This window comes from Ipomoea nil, unplaced genomic scaffold (genome assembly GCF_001879475.1).
Source record: "Ipomoea nil cultivar Tokyo-kokei standard unplaced genomic scaffold, Asagao_1.1 scaffold2280, whole genome shotgun sequence".
NCBI classification, from domain to species: Eukaryota; Viridiplantae; Streptophyta; class Magnoliopsida; order Solanales; family Convolvulaceae; genus Ipomoea; species Ipomoea nil.
Window position 1 is genome coordinate 1,724,396 of NW_017618708.1, and position 17,187 is coordinate 1,741,582.

The 17,187-nt window shown below is 32.9% G+C and overlaps 8 non-coding genes across 8 annotated transcripts; all 8 read right to left on the bottom strand.

The window, feature by feature from the left end:
* Positions 1-390: 390 nt before the first annotated feature.
* On the bottom strand, positions 391-463 carry TRNAR-CCU. The gene has a single exon. It is a non-coding gene; the product is annotated as a tRNA-Arg (tRNA).
* Positions 464-2,862: 2,399 nt separating this feature from the next.
* Positions 2,863-2,935, bottom strand: TRNAR-CCU. Its single transcript has one exon. It is a non-coding gene; the product is annotated as a tRNA-Arg (tRNA).
* A 1,498-nt stretch (positions 2,936-4,433) lies between these two features.
* Positions 4,434-4,506, bottom strand: TRNAR-CCU. Its single transcript has one exon. It is a non-coding gene; the product is annotated as a tRNA-Arg (tRNA).
* Positions 4,507-6,124: 1,618 nt separating this feature from the next.
* Positions 6,125-6,197, bottom strand: TRNAR-CCU. The gene has a single exon. It is a non-coding gene; the product is annotated as a tRNA-Arg (tRNA).
* Positions 6,198-7,807: 1,610 nt separating this feature from the next.
* TRNAR-CCU lies at positions 7,808-7,880 on the bottom strand. The gene has a single exon. It is a non-coding gene; the product is annotated as a tRNA-Arg (tRNA).
* A 1,610-nt stretch (positions 7,881-9,490) lies between these two features.
* Positions 9,491-9,563, bottom strand: TRNAR-CCU. The gene has a single exon. It is a non-coding gene; the product is annotated as a tRNA-Arg (tRNA).
* Positions 9,564-13,758: 4,195 nt separating this feature from the next.
* On the bottom strand, positions 13,759-13,831 carry TRNAR-CCU. The gene has a single exon. It is a non-coding gene; the product is annotated as a tRNA-Arg (tRNA).
* A 1,608-nt stretch (positions 13,832-15,439) lies between these two features.
* Positions 15,440-15,512, bottom strand: TRNAR-CCU. The gene has a single exon. It is a non-coding gene; the product is annotated as a tRNA-Arg (tRNA).
* Positions 15,513-17,187: the final 1,675 nt, after the last annotated feature.

The following is a 17,187-nucleotide window of genomic DNA, read 5'->3' on the forward strand; positions in this document are numbered from 1 at the left end:
CTTACTACAAAATAACATATTAAGTTGCACAAAATAATGGTATAAGTTTCACTCGTTCAACAAAAACCAAAATAACCAAAATGTTCTTAGATTAGTTGCACAAAATACCACCTAATTTGCAAAGTGTTTATTAGGCACTAAAACAACAAAAATACGACCAAAGTTACATAGTTTTATATGCAAAGAAACACAAGTTTTATCTACCCACAGTAATTATCTCATCGACTCAGTTTGTGAAACGTAACATTGTTGCTCTATATGGGAATAACGAAGGGAGGGAAAAGTTACATAGTTTTATATGCAAAGAAACACAAGTTAATTATCTCATCGACCCAGTTTGTGAAACGTAACATTGTTTCTCTGTATGGGAATAACGAAGGGAGGGAGAAACGCACCATGTAGGGGTCGAACCTACGACTTTCTGCTTAGGAAACAGACGCTCTATCCACTGAGCTACAGGTGCTTCATAATACCTTTTTCTTGTAAGTTTATATCCATTCGCTTAGGTGGACTGGAAAATAGGTTTATGCTCTTTTTAGGGATGTCAATATTAGCCCCAAATCAACGGGCTGACCTAATAGGTCCGAAAAATTATAGTTACGACCGAAACATATAAACCTGGAAAAAAAAAGCAAGCTAAGTGCACTAGCTCTATAGGGCTATCGAGTTGAGTCGGGCTAACTCAGTTAGCTGAGAGACCAAATAGTGGACTTGGTCCATTAATTATTATCCTGTACAAAATTTCACAATTAATTATGTCGAAAGTGGCTGTTTAAATACATTATTTATAAATTTTTAAGTATTAACAATTTATTTTGAATTTCTAAATTATTAAAGGATATATAGAACATTTCGTAAAGTTTTCTTAACTTCCCTCAACGAATCATAATATATATGTCGCTTTTACTGCAAAATAATATATTAAGTTGCACAAAATAATAGTTTAAGTTTAACTCGTTAAACAAACACCATAACAACCAAAAACCTTCCTAGATTAGTTGCACAAATTAAAATACAACCTAATTTGCAAATGGTTTATTAGGCACCAAAACAACCAAATTGTTACCTACGTTACATAGTTTAACATGCAAAAAAAAAAACACAAGCTTTATCTACTCACACACACAATAATTATCTCATCCACCCAGTTTGCGTAACGTAACATTGTAGTCTTTGCGTTGCAACGGTTTTACACTTGTCCATAAACAAGTGATTCCCGTCACCACTGCTCGGGTGGGGGAGAAAAATATGGTTTGTATAAGGGAACAGAGAAACGCACTAGCTAGAGGTACAACAAAAACGTTTCAAGTTCGGAAACACACGCTCAATCCATTATGCTACAAGTGTTTCATGCCACTTATTTCTTGTTATTTACTATCTATTCTATTTGGTGCAGTGGAAAACTTGTTAAAGCTCTTCGTAGGGATGTCAATATTATCCCTAAATCAACGGGCTGACCCTATATGTCCCAAAAATTATAATTAGGACTGAAACAAATAAACCAGTTAAAAATTCAAGCTAAGTGGACTAGCTAGGGCTATCGAGTTGAGTCGGGCTAACTCAACTAGTTGTCGGAAAAAATTGTAGACTTTGTCCATAAATTGTTATCCTATACAAATTTTCACCGTTAATTATGTTGAATGTAGCAGTTTCAATACATAATTTATAAATTTTATAATATTAACAATTTATTTTGAATTTCTGAATAGTTAAAGGATATATATTGATCATTTTGTAACATTTTCCAAACATCCATCAATGAATCTTCATATATATGTTACTCTTATTACAAAATAACATATTATGTTGCATAAAATAATAGTATAAGTTTAACTCCTTAAATAAAAACCAAAATAACCAAAATGTTCTTAGATTAGTTGCACAAAATACTACCTAATTTGCAAATTGATTATTAGGCACTAAAACAACAAAATAATTATCTCATCGACCCAATTTGTGAAACGCACTAGGTAGGGGTCAAACTTACGACTTTCTGCTTAGGAAACAGACGCTCTATCCACTGAGCTACAGGTGCTTCATAATACCTTTTTCTTGTAATTTAATATCCATTCTCTTTGGTGGACTGGAAAATAGGTTTATGCTCTTCGTAGAGATGTCAATATTGTCCCTAAATCAACGGGCTGACCCTATAAGTCCCAAAAATTATAATTACGACCGAAACAAATAAACCAGTTAAAAATTCAAGCTAAGTGGACTAGCTCTACAGGGCTATCGAGTTGAGTCGGGCTAACTCAACGAGTTGTCGGACAAAATTGTAGACTTTGTCCATAAATTATTATCCTATACAAATTTTCACCATTAATTATGTTGAAAGTAGCAGTTTCAATACATAATTTATAAATTTTATAATATTAACAATTTATTTTGAATTTCCAAAGAGTTAAAAGATATATTGATCATTTCGTAAAGTTTTCTCAAAATCCATCGACGAATCTTCAAATATATGGTTCTCTTACTACAAAATAACATATTAAGTTGCACAAAATAATGGTATAAGTTTCACTCGTTCAACAAAAACCAAAATAACCAAAATGTTCTTAGATTAGTTGCACAAAATACCACCTAATTTGCAAAGTGTTTATTAGGCACTAAAACAACAAAAATATGACCAAAGTTACATAGTTTTATATGCAAAGAAACACAAGTTTTATCTACCCACAGTAATTATCTCATCGACCCAGTTTGTGAAACGTAACATTGTTGCTCTATATGGGAATAACGAAGGGAGGGAAAAGTTACATAGTTTTATATGCAAAGAAACACAAGTTAATTATCTCATCGACCCAGTTTGTGAAACGTAACATTGTTTCTCTGTATGGGAATAACGAAGGGAGGGAGAAACGCACCATGTAGGGGTCGAACCTACGACTTTCTGCTTAGGAAACAGACGCTCTATCCACTGAGCTACAGGTGCTTCATAATACCTTTTTCTTGTAATTTTATATCCATTCGCTTAGGTGGACTGGAAAATAGGTTTATGCTCTTTTTAGGGATGTCAATATTAGCCCCAAATCAACGGGCTGACCTAATAGGTCCGAAAAATTATAGTTACGACCGAAACATATAAACCTGGAAAAAAAAAGCAAGCTAAGTGCACTAGCTCTATAGGGCTACCGAGTTGAGTCGGGCTAACTCAGTTAGCTGAGAGACCAAATAGTGGACTTGGCCCATTAATTATTATCCTGTACAAAATTTCACCATTAATTATGTCGAAAGTGGCTGTTTTAATACATTATTTATAAATTTTTAAGTATTAACAATTTATTTTGAATTTCTAAATTATTAAAGGATATATAGATCATTTCGTAAAGTTTTCTTTACTTCGCTCAACGAATCTTAATATATTTGTCGCTTTTACTACAAAATAATTTATTAAGTTGCACAAAATAATAGTTTAAGTTTCACTCGTTAAACAAACACCATAACAACCAAAAACCTTCCTAGATTAGTTGCACAAAATACAACCTAATTTGCAAATGGTTTATTAGGCATCAAAACAACCAAATTATTACCTTTGTTACATAGTTTAACATGCAAAAATAAAAAACAGCCTTAACTACTCACACACACAATAATTATCTCATCCACCCAGTTTGCGTAACGTAACATTGTAGTCTTTGCGTTGCGACGGTTTTACACTCTTCCATCAACAAGTGATTCCCGTCACCACTACTCGGGTGGGGGAGAACCTAAACGTTTCAAGTTAGGAAACACACGCTAAATCCACTAAGCTACAAGTGCTTTATGCAACTTATTTCTTGTTATTTACTATCTATTCTATTTGGTACAGTGGAAAACTTGTTAATGCTCTTCGTAGGGATGTCAATATGATCCCTAAATCAACGGGCTGACCCTATAAGTCCCAAAAATTATAATTAGGACCGAAACAAATAAACCAGTTAAAAATTCTAGCTAAGTGGACTAGCTCTATAGGGCTATCGAGTTGAGTCGGGCTAACTCAACGAGTTGTCGGACAAAATTGTAGACTTTGTCCATAAATTGTTATACTATACAAATTTTCACCATTAATTATGTTGAAAGTAGCAGTTTCAATACATAATTTATAAATTTTATAATATAAACAATTTATTTTGAATTTCCAAATAGTTAAAGGATATATTGATCATTTCGTAAAGTTTTCTCAACATCCATCAATGAATCTTCATATATATGTTTGCTCTTACTGCAAAATAACATATTAAGTTGCACAAAATAAAAGTATAAGTTTCACTCCTTAAACAAAAACCAAAATAACCAAAATGTTCTTAGATTAGTTGCACAAAATACCACCTAATTTGCAAAGTGTTTATTAGGCATTAAAAGAACAAAATTATAACCTAAGTCACATAGTAATTATCTCATCGACCCAGTTTGTGAAACGTAACATTGTTGCTCTATATGGGAGGGAGAAACGCAACAGGTAGGGGTCGAACCTACGACTTTGTGCTTAGGAAACAGACGCTCTATCCACTGAGCTATAGGTGCTTCATAATACCTTTTTCTTGTAATTTAATATCCATTCTCTTAGGTGGACTGGAAAATAGGGTTATGCTCTTTGTAGGGATGTCAATCTTAGCCCTAAATCAACGGGCTGACCCTATAAGTCTGAAAAATTATAGTTAGGACCAAAACATATAAACCTGAAAAAAAAAAAAAAAAAAAAACCAAGCAAAGTGCACTAGCTCTATAGTCCTATCGAGTTGAGTCGGGCTAACTCAATTAGCTGAGAGACCAAATAGTGGACTTGGTCCATTAATTATTATCCTGTACAAAATTTCACCATTAATTATGTTGAAAGTGGCTGTTTAAATACATTATTTATAAATTTTTAAGTATTAACAATTTATTTTGAATTTCTAAATTATTAAAGGATATATAGATCACTTCGTAAAGTTTTCTTAACTTCCCTCAACGAATCTTAATATATATGTCGCTTTTACTGCAAAATAATATATTAAGTTGCACAAAATAATAGTTTAAGTTTAACTCGTTAAACAAACACCATAACAACCAAAAACCTTCCTAGATTAGTTGCACAAATTAAAATACAACCTAATTTGCAAATGGTTTATTAGGCACCAAAACAACCAAATTGTTACCTACGTTACATAGTTTAACATGCAAAAAAAAACACAAGCTTTATCTACTCACACACACAATAATTATCTCATCCACCCAGTTTGCGTAACGTAACATTGTAGTCTTTGTGTTGCAACGGTTTTACACTTGTCCATAAACAAGTGATTCCCGTCACCACTGCTCGGGTGGGGGAGAAAAATAGGGTTTGTATATGGGAGCAGAGAAACGCACTAGCTAGAGGTACAACCAAAACGTTTCAAGTTAGGAAACACACGCTCAATCCACTAAGCTACAAGTGCTTCATGCAACTTATTTCTTGTTATTTACTATCTATTCTATTTGGTGCAGTGGAAAACATGTTAAAGCTCTTCGTAGGGATGTCTATATTATCCCTAAATCAACGGGCTGACCCTATAAGTCCCAAAAAATATAATTACGACTGAAACAAATAAACCAGTTAAAAATTCAAGCTAAGTGGACTAGCTCTATAGGGCTATTGAGTTGAGTCGGGCTAACTCAACAAGTTGTCGGAAAAAATTGTAGACTTTGTCCATAAATTGTTATACTATACAAATTTTCACCATTAATTATGTTGAAAGTAGCAGTTTCAATACATAATTTATAAATTTTATAATATTAACAATTTATTTTGAATTTCCAAAGAGTTAAAGGATATATTGAGCATTTCGTAAAGTTTTCTCAACATCCATCAATAAATCTTCAAATATATGGCTCTCTTACTGCAAAATAACATATTAAGTTGCACAAAATAATAGTATAAGTTTCACTCGTTCAACAAAAACCAAAATAACCAAAATGTTCTTAGATTAGTTGCACAAAATACCACCTAATTTGCAAAGTGTTTATTAGGCACTAAAACAACAAAAATATAACCTAAGTTACATAGTTTTATATGTGCAAAGAAACACACAAGTTTTATCTATCCACAGTAATTATCTCATCGACCCAATTTGTGAAACGTAACACTGTTGCTCTATATGGGAATAACAAAGGGAGAGAGAAACGCACCAGGTAGGGGTCGAACCTACGACTTTCTGCTTAGGAAACAGACGCTCTATCCACTGAGCTACAGGTGCTTCATAATACCTTTTTCTTGTAATTTTATATCCATTCGCTTAGGTGGACTGGAAAATAGGTTTATGCTCTTTGTAGGGATGTCAATCTTAGCCCTAAATCAACGGGCTGACCCTATAAGTCCGAAAAATTATAGATAGGACCAAAACATATAAACCTGAAAAAAAAAAAAAAACGAAGCAAAGTGCACTAGCTCTATAGGGCTATCGAGTTGAGTCGGGCTAACTCAGTTAGCTGAGAGACCAAATAGTTGACTTGGTCCATTAATTATTATCCTGTACAAAATTTCACCATTAATTATGTCGAAAGTGGCTGTTTAAATACATTATTTATAAATTTTTAAGTATTAATAATTTATTTTGAATTTCTAAATTATTAAAGGATATATAGATCATTTCGTAAAGTTTTCTTAACTTCCCTTAACGAATCTTAATATATATGTCGCTTTTACTGCAAAATAATATATTAAGTTGCACAAAATAATAGTTTAAGTTTAACTCGTTAAACAAACACCATAACAACCAAAAACCTTCCTAGATTAGTTGCACAAATTAAAATACAACCTAATTTGCAAATGGTTTATTAGGCACCAAAAAACCAAATTGTTACCTACGTTACATAGTTTAACTTGCAAAAAAAACACAAGCTTTATCTACTCACACACACAATAATTATCTCATCCACCCAGTTTGCGTAACGTAACATTGTAGTCTTTGTGTTGCAACGGTTTTACACTTGTCCATAAACAAGTGATTCCCGTCACCACTGCTCGGGTGGGGGAGAAAAATAGGGTTTGTATATGGGAGCAGAGAAACGCACTAGCTAGAGGTACAACCAAAACGTTTCAAGTTAGGAAACACACGCTCAATCCACTAAGCTACAAGTGCTTCATGCAACTTATTTCTTGTTATTTACTATCTATTCTATTTGGTGCAGTGGAAAACTTGTTAAAGATCTTCGTAGGGATGTCAATATTATCCCTAAATCAACGGGCTGACCCTATAAGTCCCAAAAAATATAATTACGACTGAAACAAATAAACCAGTTAAAAATTCAAGCTAAGTGGACTAGCTCTATAGGGCTATCGAGTTGAGTCGGGCTAACTCAACAAGTTGTCGGAAAAAATTGTAGACTTTGTCCATAAATTGTTATACTATACAAATTTTCACCATTAATTATGTTGAAAGTAGCAGTTTCAATACATAATTTATAAATTTTATAATATTAACAATTTATTTTGAATTTCCAAAGAGTTAAAGGATATATTGAGCTTTTCGTAAAGTTTTCTCAACATCCATCAATGAATCTTCAAATATATGGCTCTCTTACTGCAAAATAACATATTAAGTTGCACAAAATAATAGTATAAGTTTCACTCATTCAACAAAAACCAAAATAACCAAAATGTTCTTAGATTAGTTGCACAAAATACCACCTAATTTGCAAAGTGTTTATTAGGCACTAAAACAACAAAAATATAACCTAAGTTACATAGTTTTATATGTGCAAAGAAACACACAAGTTTTATCTATCCACAGTAATTATCTCATCGACCCAATTTGTGAAACGTAACACTGTTGCTCTATATGGGAATAACAAAGGGAGAGAGAAACGCACCAGGTAGGGGTCGAACCTACGACTTTCTGCTTAGGAAACAGACGCTCTATCCACTGAGCTACAGGTGCTTCATAATACCTTTTTCTTGTAATTTTATATCCATTCGCTTAGGTGGACTGGAAAATAGGTTTATGCTCTTTGTAGGGATGTCAATCTTAGCCCTAAATCAACGGGCTGACCCTATAAGTCCGAAAAATTATAGATAGGACCAAAACATATAAACCTGAAAAAAAAAAAAAAAACGAAGCAAAGTGCACTAGCCCTATAGGGCTATCGAGTTGAGTCGGGCTAACTCAGTTAGCTGAGAGACCAAATAGTTGACTTGGTCCATTAATTATTATCCTGTACAAAATTTCACCATTAATTATGTCGAAAGTGGCTGTTTAAATACATTATTTATAAATTTTTAAGTATTAATAATTTATTTTGAATTTCTAAATTATTAAAGGATATATAGATCATTTCGTAAAGTTTTCTCGACTTCCCTCAACGAATCTTAATATATATGTCGCTTTTACTGCAAAATAATTTATTAAGTTGCACAAAATAATAGTTTAAGTTTAACTCGTTAAACAAACACCATAACAACCAAAAACCTTCCTAGATTAGTTGCACAAATTAAAATACAACCTAATTTGAAAATGGTTTATTAGGCACCAAAAAACCAAATTGTTACCTACGTTACATAGTTTAACTTGCAAAAAAAACACATGCTTTATCTACTCACACACACAATAATTATCTCATCCACCCAGTTTGCGTAACGTAACATTGTAGTCTTTGCGTTGCAACGGTTTTACACTTGTCCATAAACAAGTGATTCCCGTCACCACTGCTCGGGTGGGGGAGAAAAATAGGGTTTGTATAAGGGAGCAGAGAAACGCACTAGCTAGAGGTACAACCAAAACGTTTCAAGTTAGGAATCACACGCTCAATCCACTAAGCTACAAGTATTTCATGCAACTTATTTCTTGCTATTTACTATCTATTCTATTTGGTGCAGTGGAAAACTTGTTAAAGCTCTTCGTTGGGATGTCAATATTATCCCTAAATCAACGGGCTGACCCTATATGTCCCAAAAATTATTATTAGGACTGAAACAAATAAACCAGTTAAAAATTCATGCTAAGTGGACTAGCTCTATAGGGCTATCGAGTTGAGTCGGGCTAACTCAACTAGTTGTCGGAAAAAATTGTAGACTTTGTCCATAAATTGTTATCCTATACAAATTTTCACCGTTAATTATGTTGAAAGTAGCAGTTTGAATACATAATTTATAAATTTTATAATATTAACAATTTATTTTGAATTTCTGAATAGTTAAAGGATATATATTGATCATTTTGTAAAGTTTTCCCAACATCCATCAATGAATCTTCATATATATGTTACTCTTACTGCAAAATAACATATTATGTTGCACAAAATAATAGTATAAGTTTAACTCCTTAAATAAAAACCAAAATAACCAAAATGTTCTTAGATTAGTTGCACAAAATACCACCTAATTTGCAAATTGATTATTAGGCACTAAAACAACAAAATTATAACCTAAGTTACATAGTTTTTATATGCAAAGCAACACAAGTTTTATCTACCCACAGTAATTATCTCATCGACCCGGTTTGTGAAACGTAACATCATAGCTCTATATGGGACTAACGAAGGGAGGGAGAAACGCACTAGGTAGGGGTCAAACCTACGACTTTCTGCTTAGGAAACAGACGCTCTATCCACTGAGCTACAGGTGCTTCATAATACCTTTTTCTTGTAATTTAATATCCATTCTCTTTGGTGGACTGGAAAATAGGTTTTTGCTCTTCGTAGGGATGTCAATATTATCGCTAAATCAACGGGATGACCCTATCAGTCCCAAAAATTATAATTACGACCGAAACAAATAAACCAGTTAAAAATTCAAGCTAAATGGACTAGCTCTATTGGGCTATCGAGTTGAGTCGGGCTAACTCAACGAGTTGTCGGAAAAAATTGTAGACTTTGTCCATAAATTGTTATCCTATACAAATTTTCACCATTAATTATGTTGAAAGTAGCAGTTTCAATACATAAGTTATAAATTTTATAATATTAACAATTTATTTTGAATTTCCAAAGACTTAAAGGATATATTGATCATTTCGTAAAGTTTTCTCAACATCCATCAATGAATCTTCAAATATATGGCTCTCTTACTGCAAAATAACATATTAAGTTGCACAAAATAATAGTATAAGTTTCACTCGTTCATCAAAAACCAAAATGTTCTTAGATTAGTTGCACAAAATACCACCTAATTTGCAAAGTGTTTATTAGGCACTAAAACAAAAAAATTATAACCTAAGTTACATAGTTTTTATATGCAAAGAAACACAAGTTTTATCTACCCACAGTAATTATCTCATCGACCCAGTTTATGAAATGTAACATTGTAGCTCTATATGGGAAAAACGAAGGGAGGGAAAAACGCACTAGGTAAGGGTCGAAGTTACGAATTTCTGCTTAGGAAACAGACGCTCTATCCACTAAGCTACAGGTGCTTCATAATACATTTTCTTGTAATTTAATATCCATTCGCTTAGGTGGACTGGAAAATAGGTTTTTGCTCTTTGTAGGGATGTCAATCTTAGCCCTAAATCAACGGGCTGACCCTATAAGTCCGAAAAATTATAGTTAGGACCAAAACATATAAACCTGAAAAAAAAAAAAAAAAAAAAAAGCAAGCTAAGTGCACTAGCTCTATAGGGCTATCGAGTTGAGTCGGGCTAACTCAGTTAGCTGAGAGACCAAATAGTGGACTTGGTCCATTAATTATTATCCTGTACGAAATTTCACCATTAAATATGTCGAAAGTGGCTGTTTTAATACATTATATATAAATTTTTAAGTATTAACAATTTATTTTGAATTTTTAAATTATTAAAGGATATATAGATCATTTCGTAAAGTTTTCTTAACTTCCCTCAACAAATCTTAATATATATATCGCTTTTTCTGCAAAATAATATATTAAGTTGCACAAAATAATAGCTTAAGTTTAACTCGTTAAACAAACACCATAACAACCAAAAACCTTCCTAGATTAGTTGCACAAATTAAAATACAACCAAATTTGCAAATGGTTTATTAGGCACCAAAACAACCAAATTGTTACCTATGTTACATAGTTTAACATGCAAAAAAAAAACACAAGCTTTATCTACTCACACACACAATAATTATCTCATCCACCCAGATTGCGTAACGTAACATTGTTCTCTTTGCGTTGCGACGGTTTTACACTTGTCCAGCAACAAGTACTTCCTGTCACCACTGCTCGGGTGGGGGAGAAAAATAGGGTTTTTATAAGGGAGCAGAGAAACGCACTAGCTAGAGGTATAACCTAAACGTTTCAAGTTGGGAAACACACGCTCAATCCACTAAGTTACAAGTGCTTCATGCAACTTATTTCTTGTTATTTACTATCTATTCTATTTGGTGCAGTGGAAAACTTGTTAATGCTCTTCGTAGGGATGTCAATATTATCCCTAAATCAACGGGCTGACCCTATAAGTCCCAAAAATTATAATTAGGACCGAAACAAAAAAAAACCAGTTAAAAATTCAAGCTAAGTGGACTAGCTCTATAGGGCTATCGAGTTGAGTCGGGCTAACTCAACTAGTTGTCGGAAAAAATTGTAGACTTTGTCCATAAATTGTTATCCTATACAAATTTTCACCATTAATTATGTTGAAAGTAGCAGTTTCAATACATATTTTATAAATTTTATAATATTAAAAATTTATTTTGAATTTCCAAATAGTTAATGGATATATTGATCATTTCGTAAAGTTTTCTCAACATCCATCAATGAATCTTCATATATATGTTGCTCTTACTGCAAAATAACATATTAAGTTGCTCAAAATAATAGTATAAGTTTCACTCCTTAAACAAAAACCAAAATAACCAAAATGTTCTTAGATTAGTTGCAAAAAATACCACCTAATTTGCAAAGTGTTTATTAAGAACTAAAACAACAAAATTATAACCTAAGTTACATAGTTTTTATATGCAAAGAAACACAAGTTTTATCTACCCACAGTAATTATCTCATCGACCCAGTTTCTCAAATGTAACATTGTAGCTCTATATGGGAATAACGGAGGGAGGGAGCTCTATATGGGAATAACGGAGGGAGGGAGCTCTATATGGGAATAACGGAGGGAGGGAGCTCTATATGGGAATAACGGAGGGAGGGAGCTCTATATGGGAATAACGGAGGGAGGGAGCTCTATATGGGAATAACGGAGGGAGGGAAAAACGCACCAGGTAAGGGTCGAACTTACAACTTTCTGCTTAGGAAACAGACGCTCAATCCACTGAGCTACAAGTGATACATAATACCTTTTTCTTGTAATTTAATATCCATTCGCTTATGTGGACTGGAAAATAGGTTTATGCTCTTTGTAGGGATGTCAATCTTAGCCCTAAATCAACGGGCTGACCCTATAAGTCCGAAAAATTATAATTAGGACCAAAACATATAAACCTGAAAAAAAAAAAATAAAGCAAGCTAAGTGCACTAGCTCAATAGGGCTATCGAGTTGAGTTGGGCTAACTCAATTAGCTGAGAGACCAAATAGTGGACTTGGTCCATTAATTATTATCCTGTACAAAATTTCACCATTAATTATGTCGAAAGTGGCTGTTTTAATACATTATTTATAAACTTTTAAGTGTTAACAATTTATTTTGAATTTCTAAATTATTAAAGGACATATAGATCATTTCGTAAAGTTTTCTTAACTTCCCTCAACGAATCTTAATATATATGTCGCTTTTACTGCAAAATAATATATTAAGTTGCACAAAATAATAGTTTAAGTTTAACTCGTTAAACAAACACCATAACAACCAAAAACCTTCCTATATTAGTTGCACAAATTAAAATACAATCTAATTTGCAAATGGTTTATTAGGCACCAAAACAACCAAATTGTTACCTATGTTACATAGTTTAACATGCAAAAAAAACACAAGCTTTATCTACTCACACACACAATAATTATCTCATCCACCCAATTTGCGTAACGTAACATTGTTCTCTATGCGTTGCGACGGTTTTACACTTGTCCAGCAACAAGTACTTCCCGTCACCACTGCTCGGGTGGGGGAGAAAAATAGGGTTTGTATAAGGGAGCAGAGAAACGCACTAGCTAGAGGTACAACCTAAACGTTTCAAGTTAGGAAACACACGCTCTATCCACTAAGCTACAAGTGCTTCATGCAACTTATTTCTTGTTATTTACTATCTATTCTATTTGTTGTAGTGGAAAACTTGTTAATGCTCTTCGTAGGGATGTCAATATTATCCCTAAATCAACGAGCTGACCCTATTAGTCCCAAAAATTATAATTAGGACCGAAACAAATAAACGAGTTAAAAATTCAAGCTAAATGGACTATCTCTATAGGGCTATCGAGTTGAGTCGGGCTAACTCAACGAGTTGTCGGACAAAATTGTAGACTTTGTCCACAAATTGTTATCCTATACAAATTTTCACCATTAATTATGTTGAAAGTAGCAGTTTCAATACATAATTTATAAATTTTATAATATTAACAATTTATTTTGAATTTCGAAATAGTTAAAGGATATATTGATCATTTCGTAAAGTTTTCTCAACATCCATCAATGAATCATCATATATATGTTGCTCTTACTGCAAAATAACATATTAAGTTGCACAAAATAATAGTATAAGTTTCACTCCTTAAACAAAAACCAAAATAACCAAAATGTTCTTAGATTAGTTGCACAAAATACCACCTAATTTGCAAAGTGTTTATAAGGCACTAAAACAACAAAATTATAACCTAAGTTACATAGTTTTTATATGCAAAGAAACCACAGTAATTATATCTAATCGACCCAGTTTGTGAAACGAATAACGAAGGGAGAGAGAAACGCACCAGGTAGGGGTCGAACCTATGACTTTCTGCTTAGGAAACAAACGCTCTATCCACTGAGCTACAGGTGCTTCATAATACCTTTTTCTTGTAATTTAATATCCATTCAAATAGGTGGACGGGAAAATAGGTTTAAGCTCTTTGTAGGGATGTCAATCTTAGCCCAAAATCAACGGGCTGACCCTATAAGTCCGAAAAATTATAGTTAGGACCGAAACAGATAAACCTGATAAAAAATTAAGCTAAGTGCACTAGCTCTATAGGGCTATCGAGTTGAGTCGGGCTATCGAGTTGAGTCGGGCTAACTCAGTTAGCTGAGAGACCAAATAGTGGACTTGGTTCATTAATTATTATCCTATACAAATTTTCACCATTAATTATGTCGAAAGTGGTTGTTTTAATACATTATTAATAAATTTTTAAGTATTAACAATTTATTTTGAATTTCTAAATTATTAAAGGATATATATATATCAAATTTGTAAACGTTTCTCAACTTCCCTCAACGAATCTTAATATATATGTCGCTTTTACTGCAAAATAAGATATTAAGATGCACAAAATAATAGTTTAAGTTTAACTCGTTAAACAAACACCATAACTACCAAAAACCTTCCTAGATTAGTTGCACAAATTAAAATACAACCTAATTTGCAAATGGTTTATTAGGCACCAAAACAACCAAATTATTACCTATGTTACATAGTTTAACATGCAAAAAAAAAAAACAAGCTTTATCTACTCACACACACAGTAATTATCTCATCCACCCAGTTTGCGTAACGTAACATTGTTCTCTTTGCGTTGCGACGGTTTTGCACTTGTCCAGCAACAAGTAATTCCCGTCACCATTGCTCGGGTGGGGGAGAAAAATAGGGTTTATATAAGGGAGCAGAGAAACGCACTAGCTAGAGGTACAACCTAAACGTTTCAAGTTAGGAAACACACGCTCTATCCACTAAGCTACATGTGTTTCATGCAACTTATTTCTTGTTATTTACTATCTATTCTATTTGGTGCTGTGGAAAACTTGTTAATGCGCTTCGTAGGGATGTCAATATTATCCCAAAATCAACGGGCTGACCTTATAAGTCCCAAAAATTATAATTAGGACCGAAACAAATAAACCAGTTAAAAATTCAAGCTACGTGGACTAGCTCTATAGGGCTATCGAGTTGAGTCGGGCTAACTCAACGAGTTGTCGGACAAAATTGTAGACTTTGTCCATAAATTGTTATCCTATACAAATTTTCACCATTAATTATGTTGAAAGTAGCAGTTTCAATACATAATTTATAAATTTTGTAATATTAAATATTTATTTTGAATTTCCAAATAGTTAATGGATATATTGATCATTTCGTAAAGTTTTCTCAACATCCATCAATGAATCTTAATATATATGTTGCTCTTACTGCAAAATAACATATTAAGTTGCACAAAATAATAGTATAAGTTTCACTCCTTAAACAAAAACCAAAATAACCAAAATGTTCTTATATTAGTTGCACAAAATACCACCTAATTTGCAAAGTGATTATTAGGCACTAAAACAAAAAAATTATAACCTAAGTTACATAGTTTCTATATGCAAAGAAACCACAGTAATTTTCTCATCTACCCAGTTTGTGAAACGTAACATTGTAGCTCTATTCGGGAATAACGAAGGGAGGGAGAAACGCACCAGGTAGGGGTCGAACTTACGACTTTCTGTTTAGGAAACAGACGCTCTATACACTGAGCTACAGGTGCTTCATAATACCTTTTTCTTGTAATTTAATATCCATTCTCTTAGGTGGACTGGAAAATAGGTTTATGCTCTTTGTAGGGATGTCAATCTTAGCCCTAAATCAAGGGGCTGACCCTATAAGTCCGAAAAATTATAGTTAGGACCGAAACAGATAAACCTGATAAAAAATTAAGCTAAGTGCGCACTAGCTCTATAGGGCTATCGAGTTGAGTCGGGCTAACTCAGTTAGCTGAGAGACCAAATAGTGGACTTGGTTCATTAATTATTATCCTATACAAATTTTCACCATTATTTATGTCGAAAGTGGCTGTTTTAATACATTATTTATAAATTTTTAAGTATTAACAATTTATTTTGAATTTCTAAATTATTAAAGGATATATATATATCAAATTTGTAAAGATTTCTCAACTTCCCTCAACGAATCTAAATATATATGTCGCTTTTACTGCAAAATAAAATATTAAGATGCACAAAATAATAGTTTAAGTTTAACTCGTTAAACAAACACCATAACTACCAAAAACCTTCCTAGATTAGTTGCACAAATTAAAATACAACCTAATTTGCAAATGGTTTATTAGGCACCAAAACAACCAAATTATTACCTATGTTACACAGTTTAACATGCAAAAAAAAAAAAAAAAAAAAAAAAAAAAACAAGCATTATCTACTCACACACACAATAATTATCTCATCCACCCAGTTTGCGTAACGTAACATTGTTCTCTTTGCATTGCGACGGTTTTACACTTGTCCAGCAACAAGTAATTCCCGTCACCATTGCTCGGGTGGGGTAGAAAAATAGGGTTTGTATAACGGAGCAGAGAAACGCACTAGCTAGAGGTACAACCTAAACGTTTCAAGTTAGGAAACACACGCTCTATCCACTAAGCTACAAGTGCTTCATGCAACTTATTTCTTGTTATTTACTATCTATTCTATTTGGTGCAGTGGAAAACTTGCTATTGCGCTTCGTAGGGATGTTATTATTATCCCTAAATCAACGGGCTGACCCTATAAGTCCCAAAAATTATAATTAGGACCGAAACAAATAAACCAGTTAAAAATTCAAGCTAAGTGGACTAGCTCTATAGGGCTATCGAGTTGAGTCGGGCTAACTCAACGAGTTGTCGGACAAAATTGTAGACTTTGTCCATAAATTGTTATCCTATACAAATTTTCACCATTAATTATGTTGAAAGTAGCAGTTTCAATACATAATTTATAAATTTTGTAATATTAACAATTCTATTTGAATTTCCAAATAGTTAAAGGATATATTGATCATTTCGTAAAGTTTTCTCAACATCCATCAATGAATCTTCATATATATGTTGCTCTTACTACAAAATAACATATTAAGTTGCACAAAATAATAGTATAAGTTTCACTCCTTAAACAAAAACCAAAATAACCAAAATGTTCTTAGATTAGTTGCACAAAATACCAACTAATTTGCAAAGTGATTATTAGGCACTAAAACAAAAAAATTATAACCTAAGTTACATAGTTTCTATATGCAAAGAAACCACAGTAATTATCTCATCGACCCAGTTTGTGAAACGTAACATTGTAGCTCTATTGGGGAATAACGAAGGGAGGGAGAAACACGCTTAGGAAACAGACGCTCTATCCACTGAGCTACAGGTGCTTCATAATACCTTTTTCTTGTAA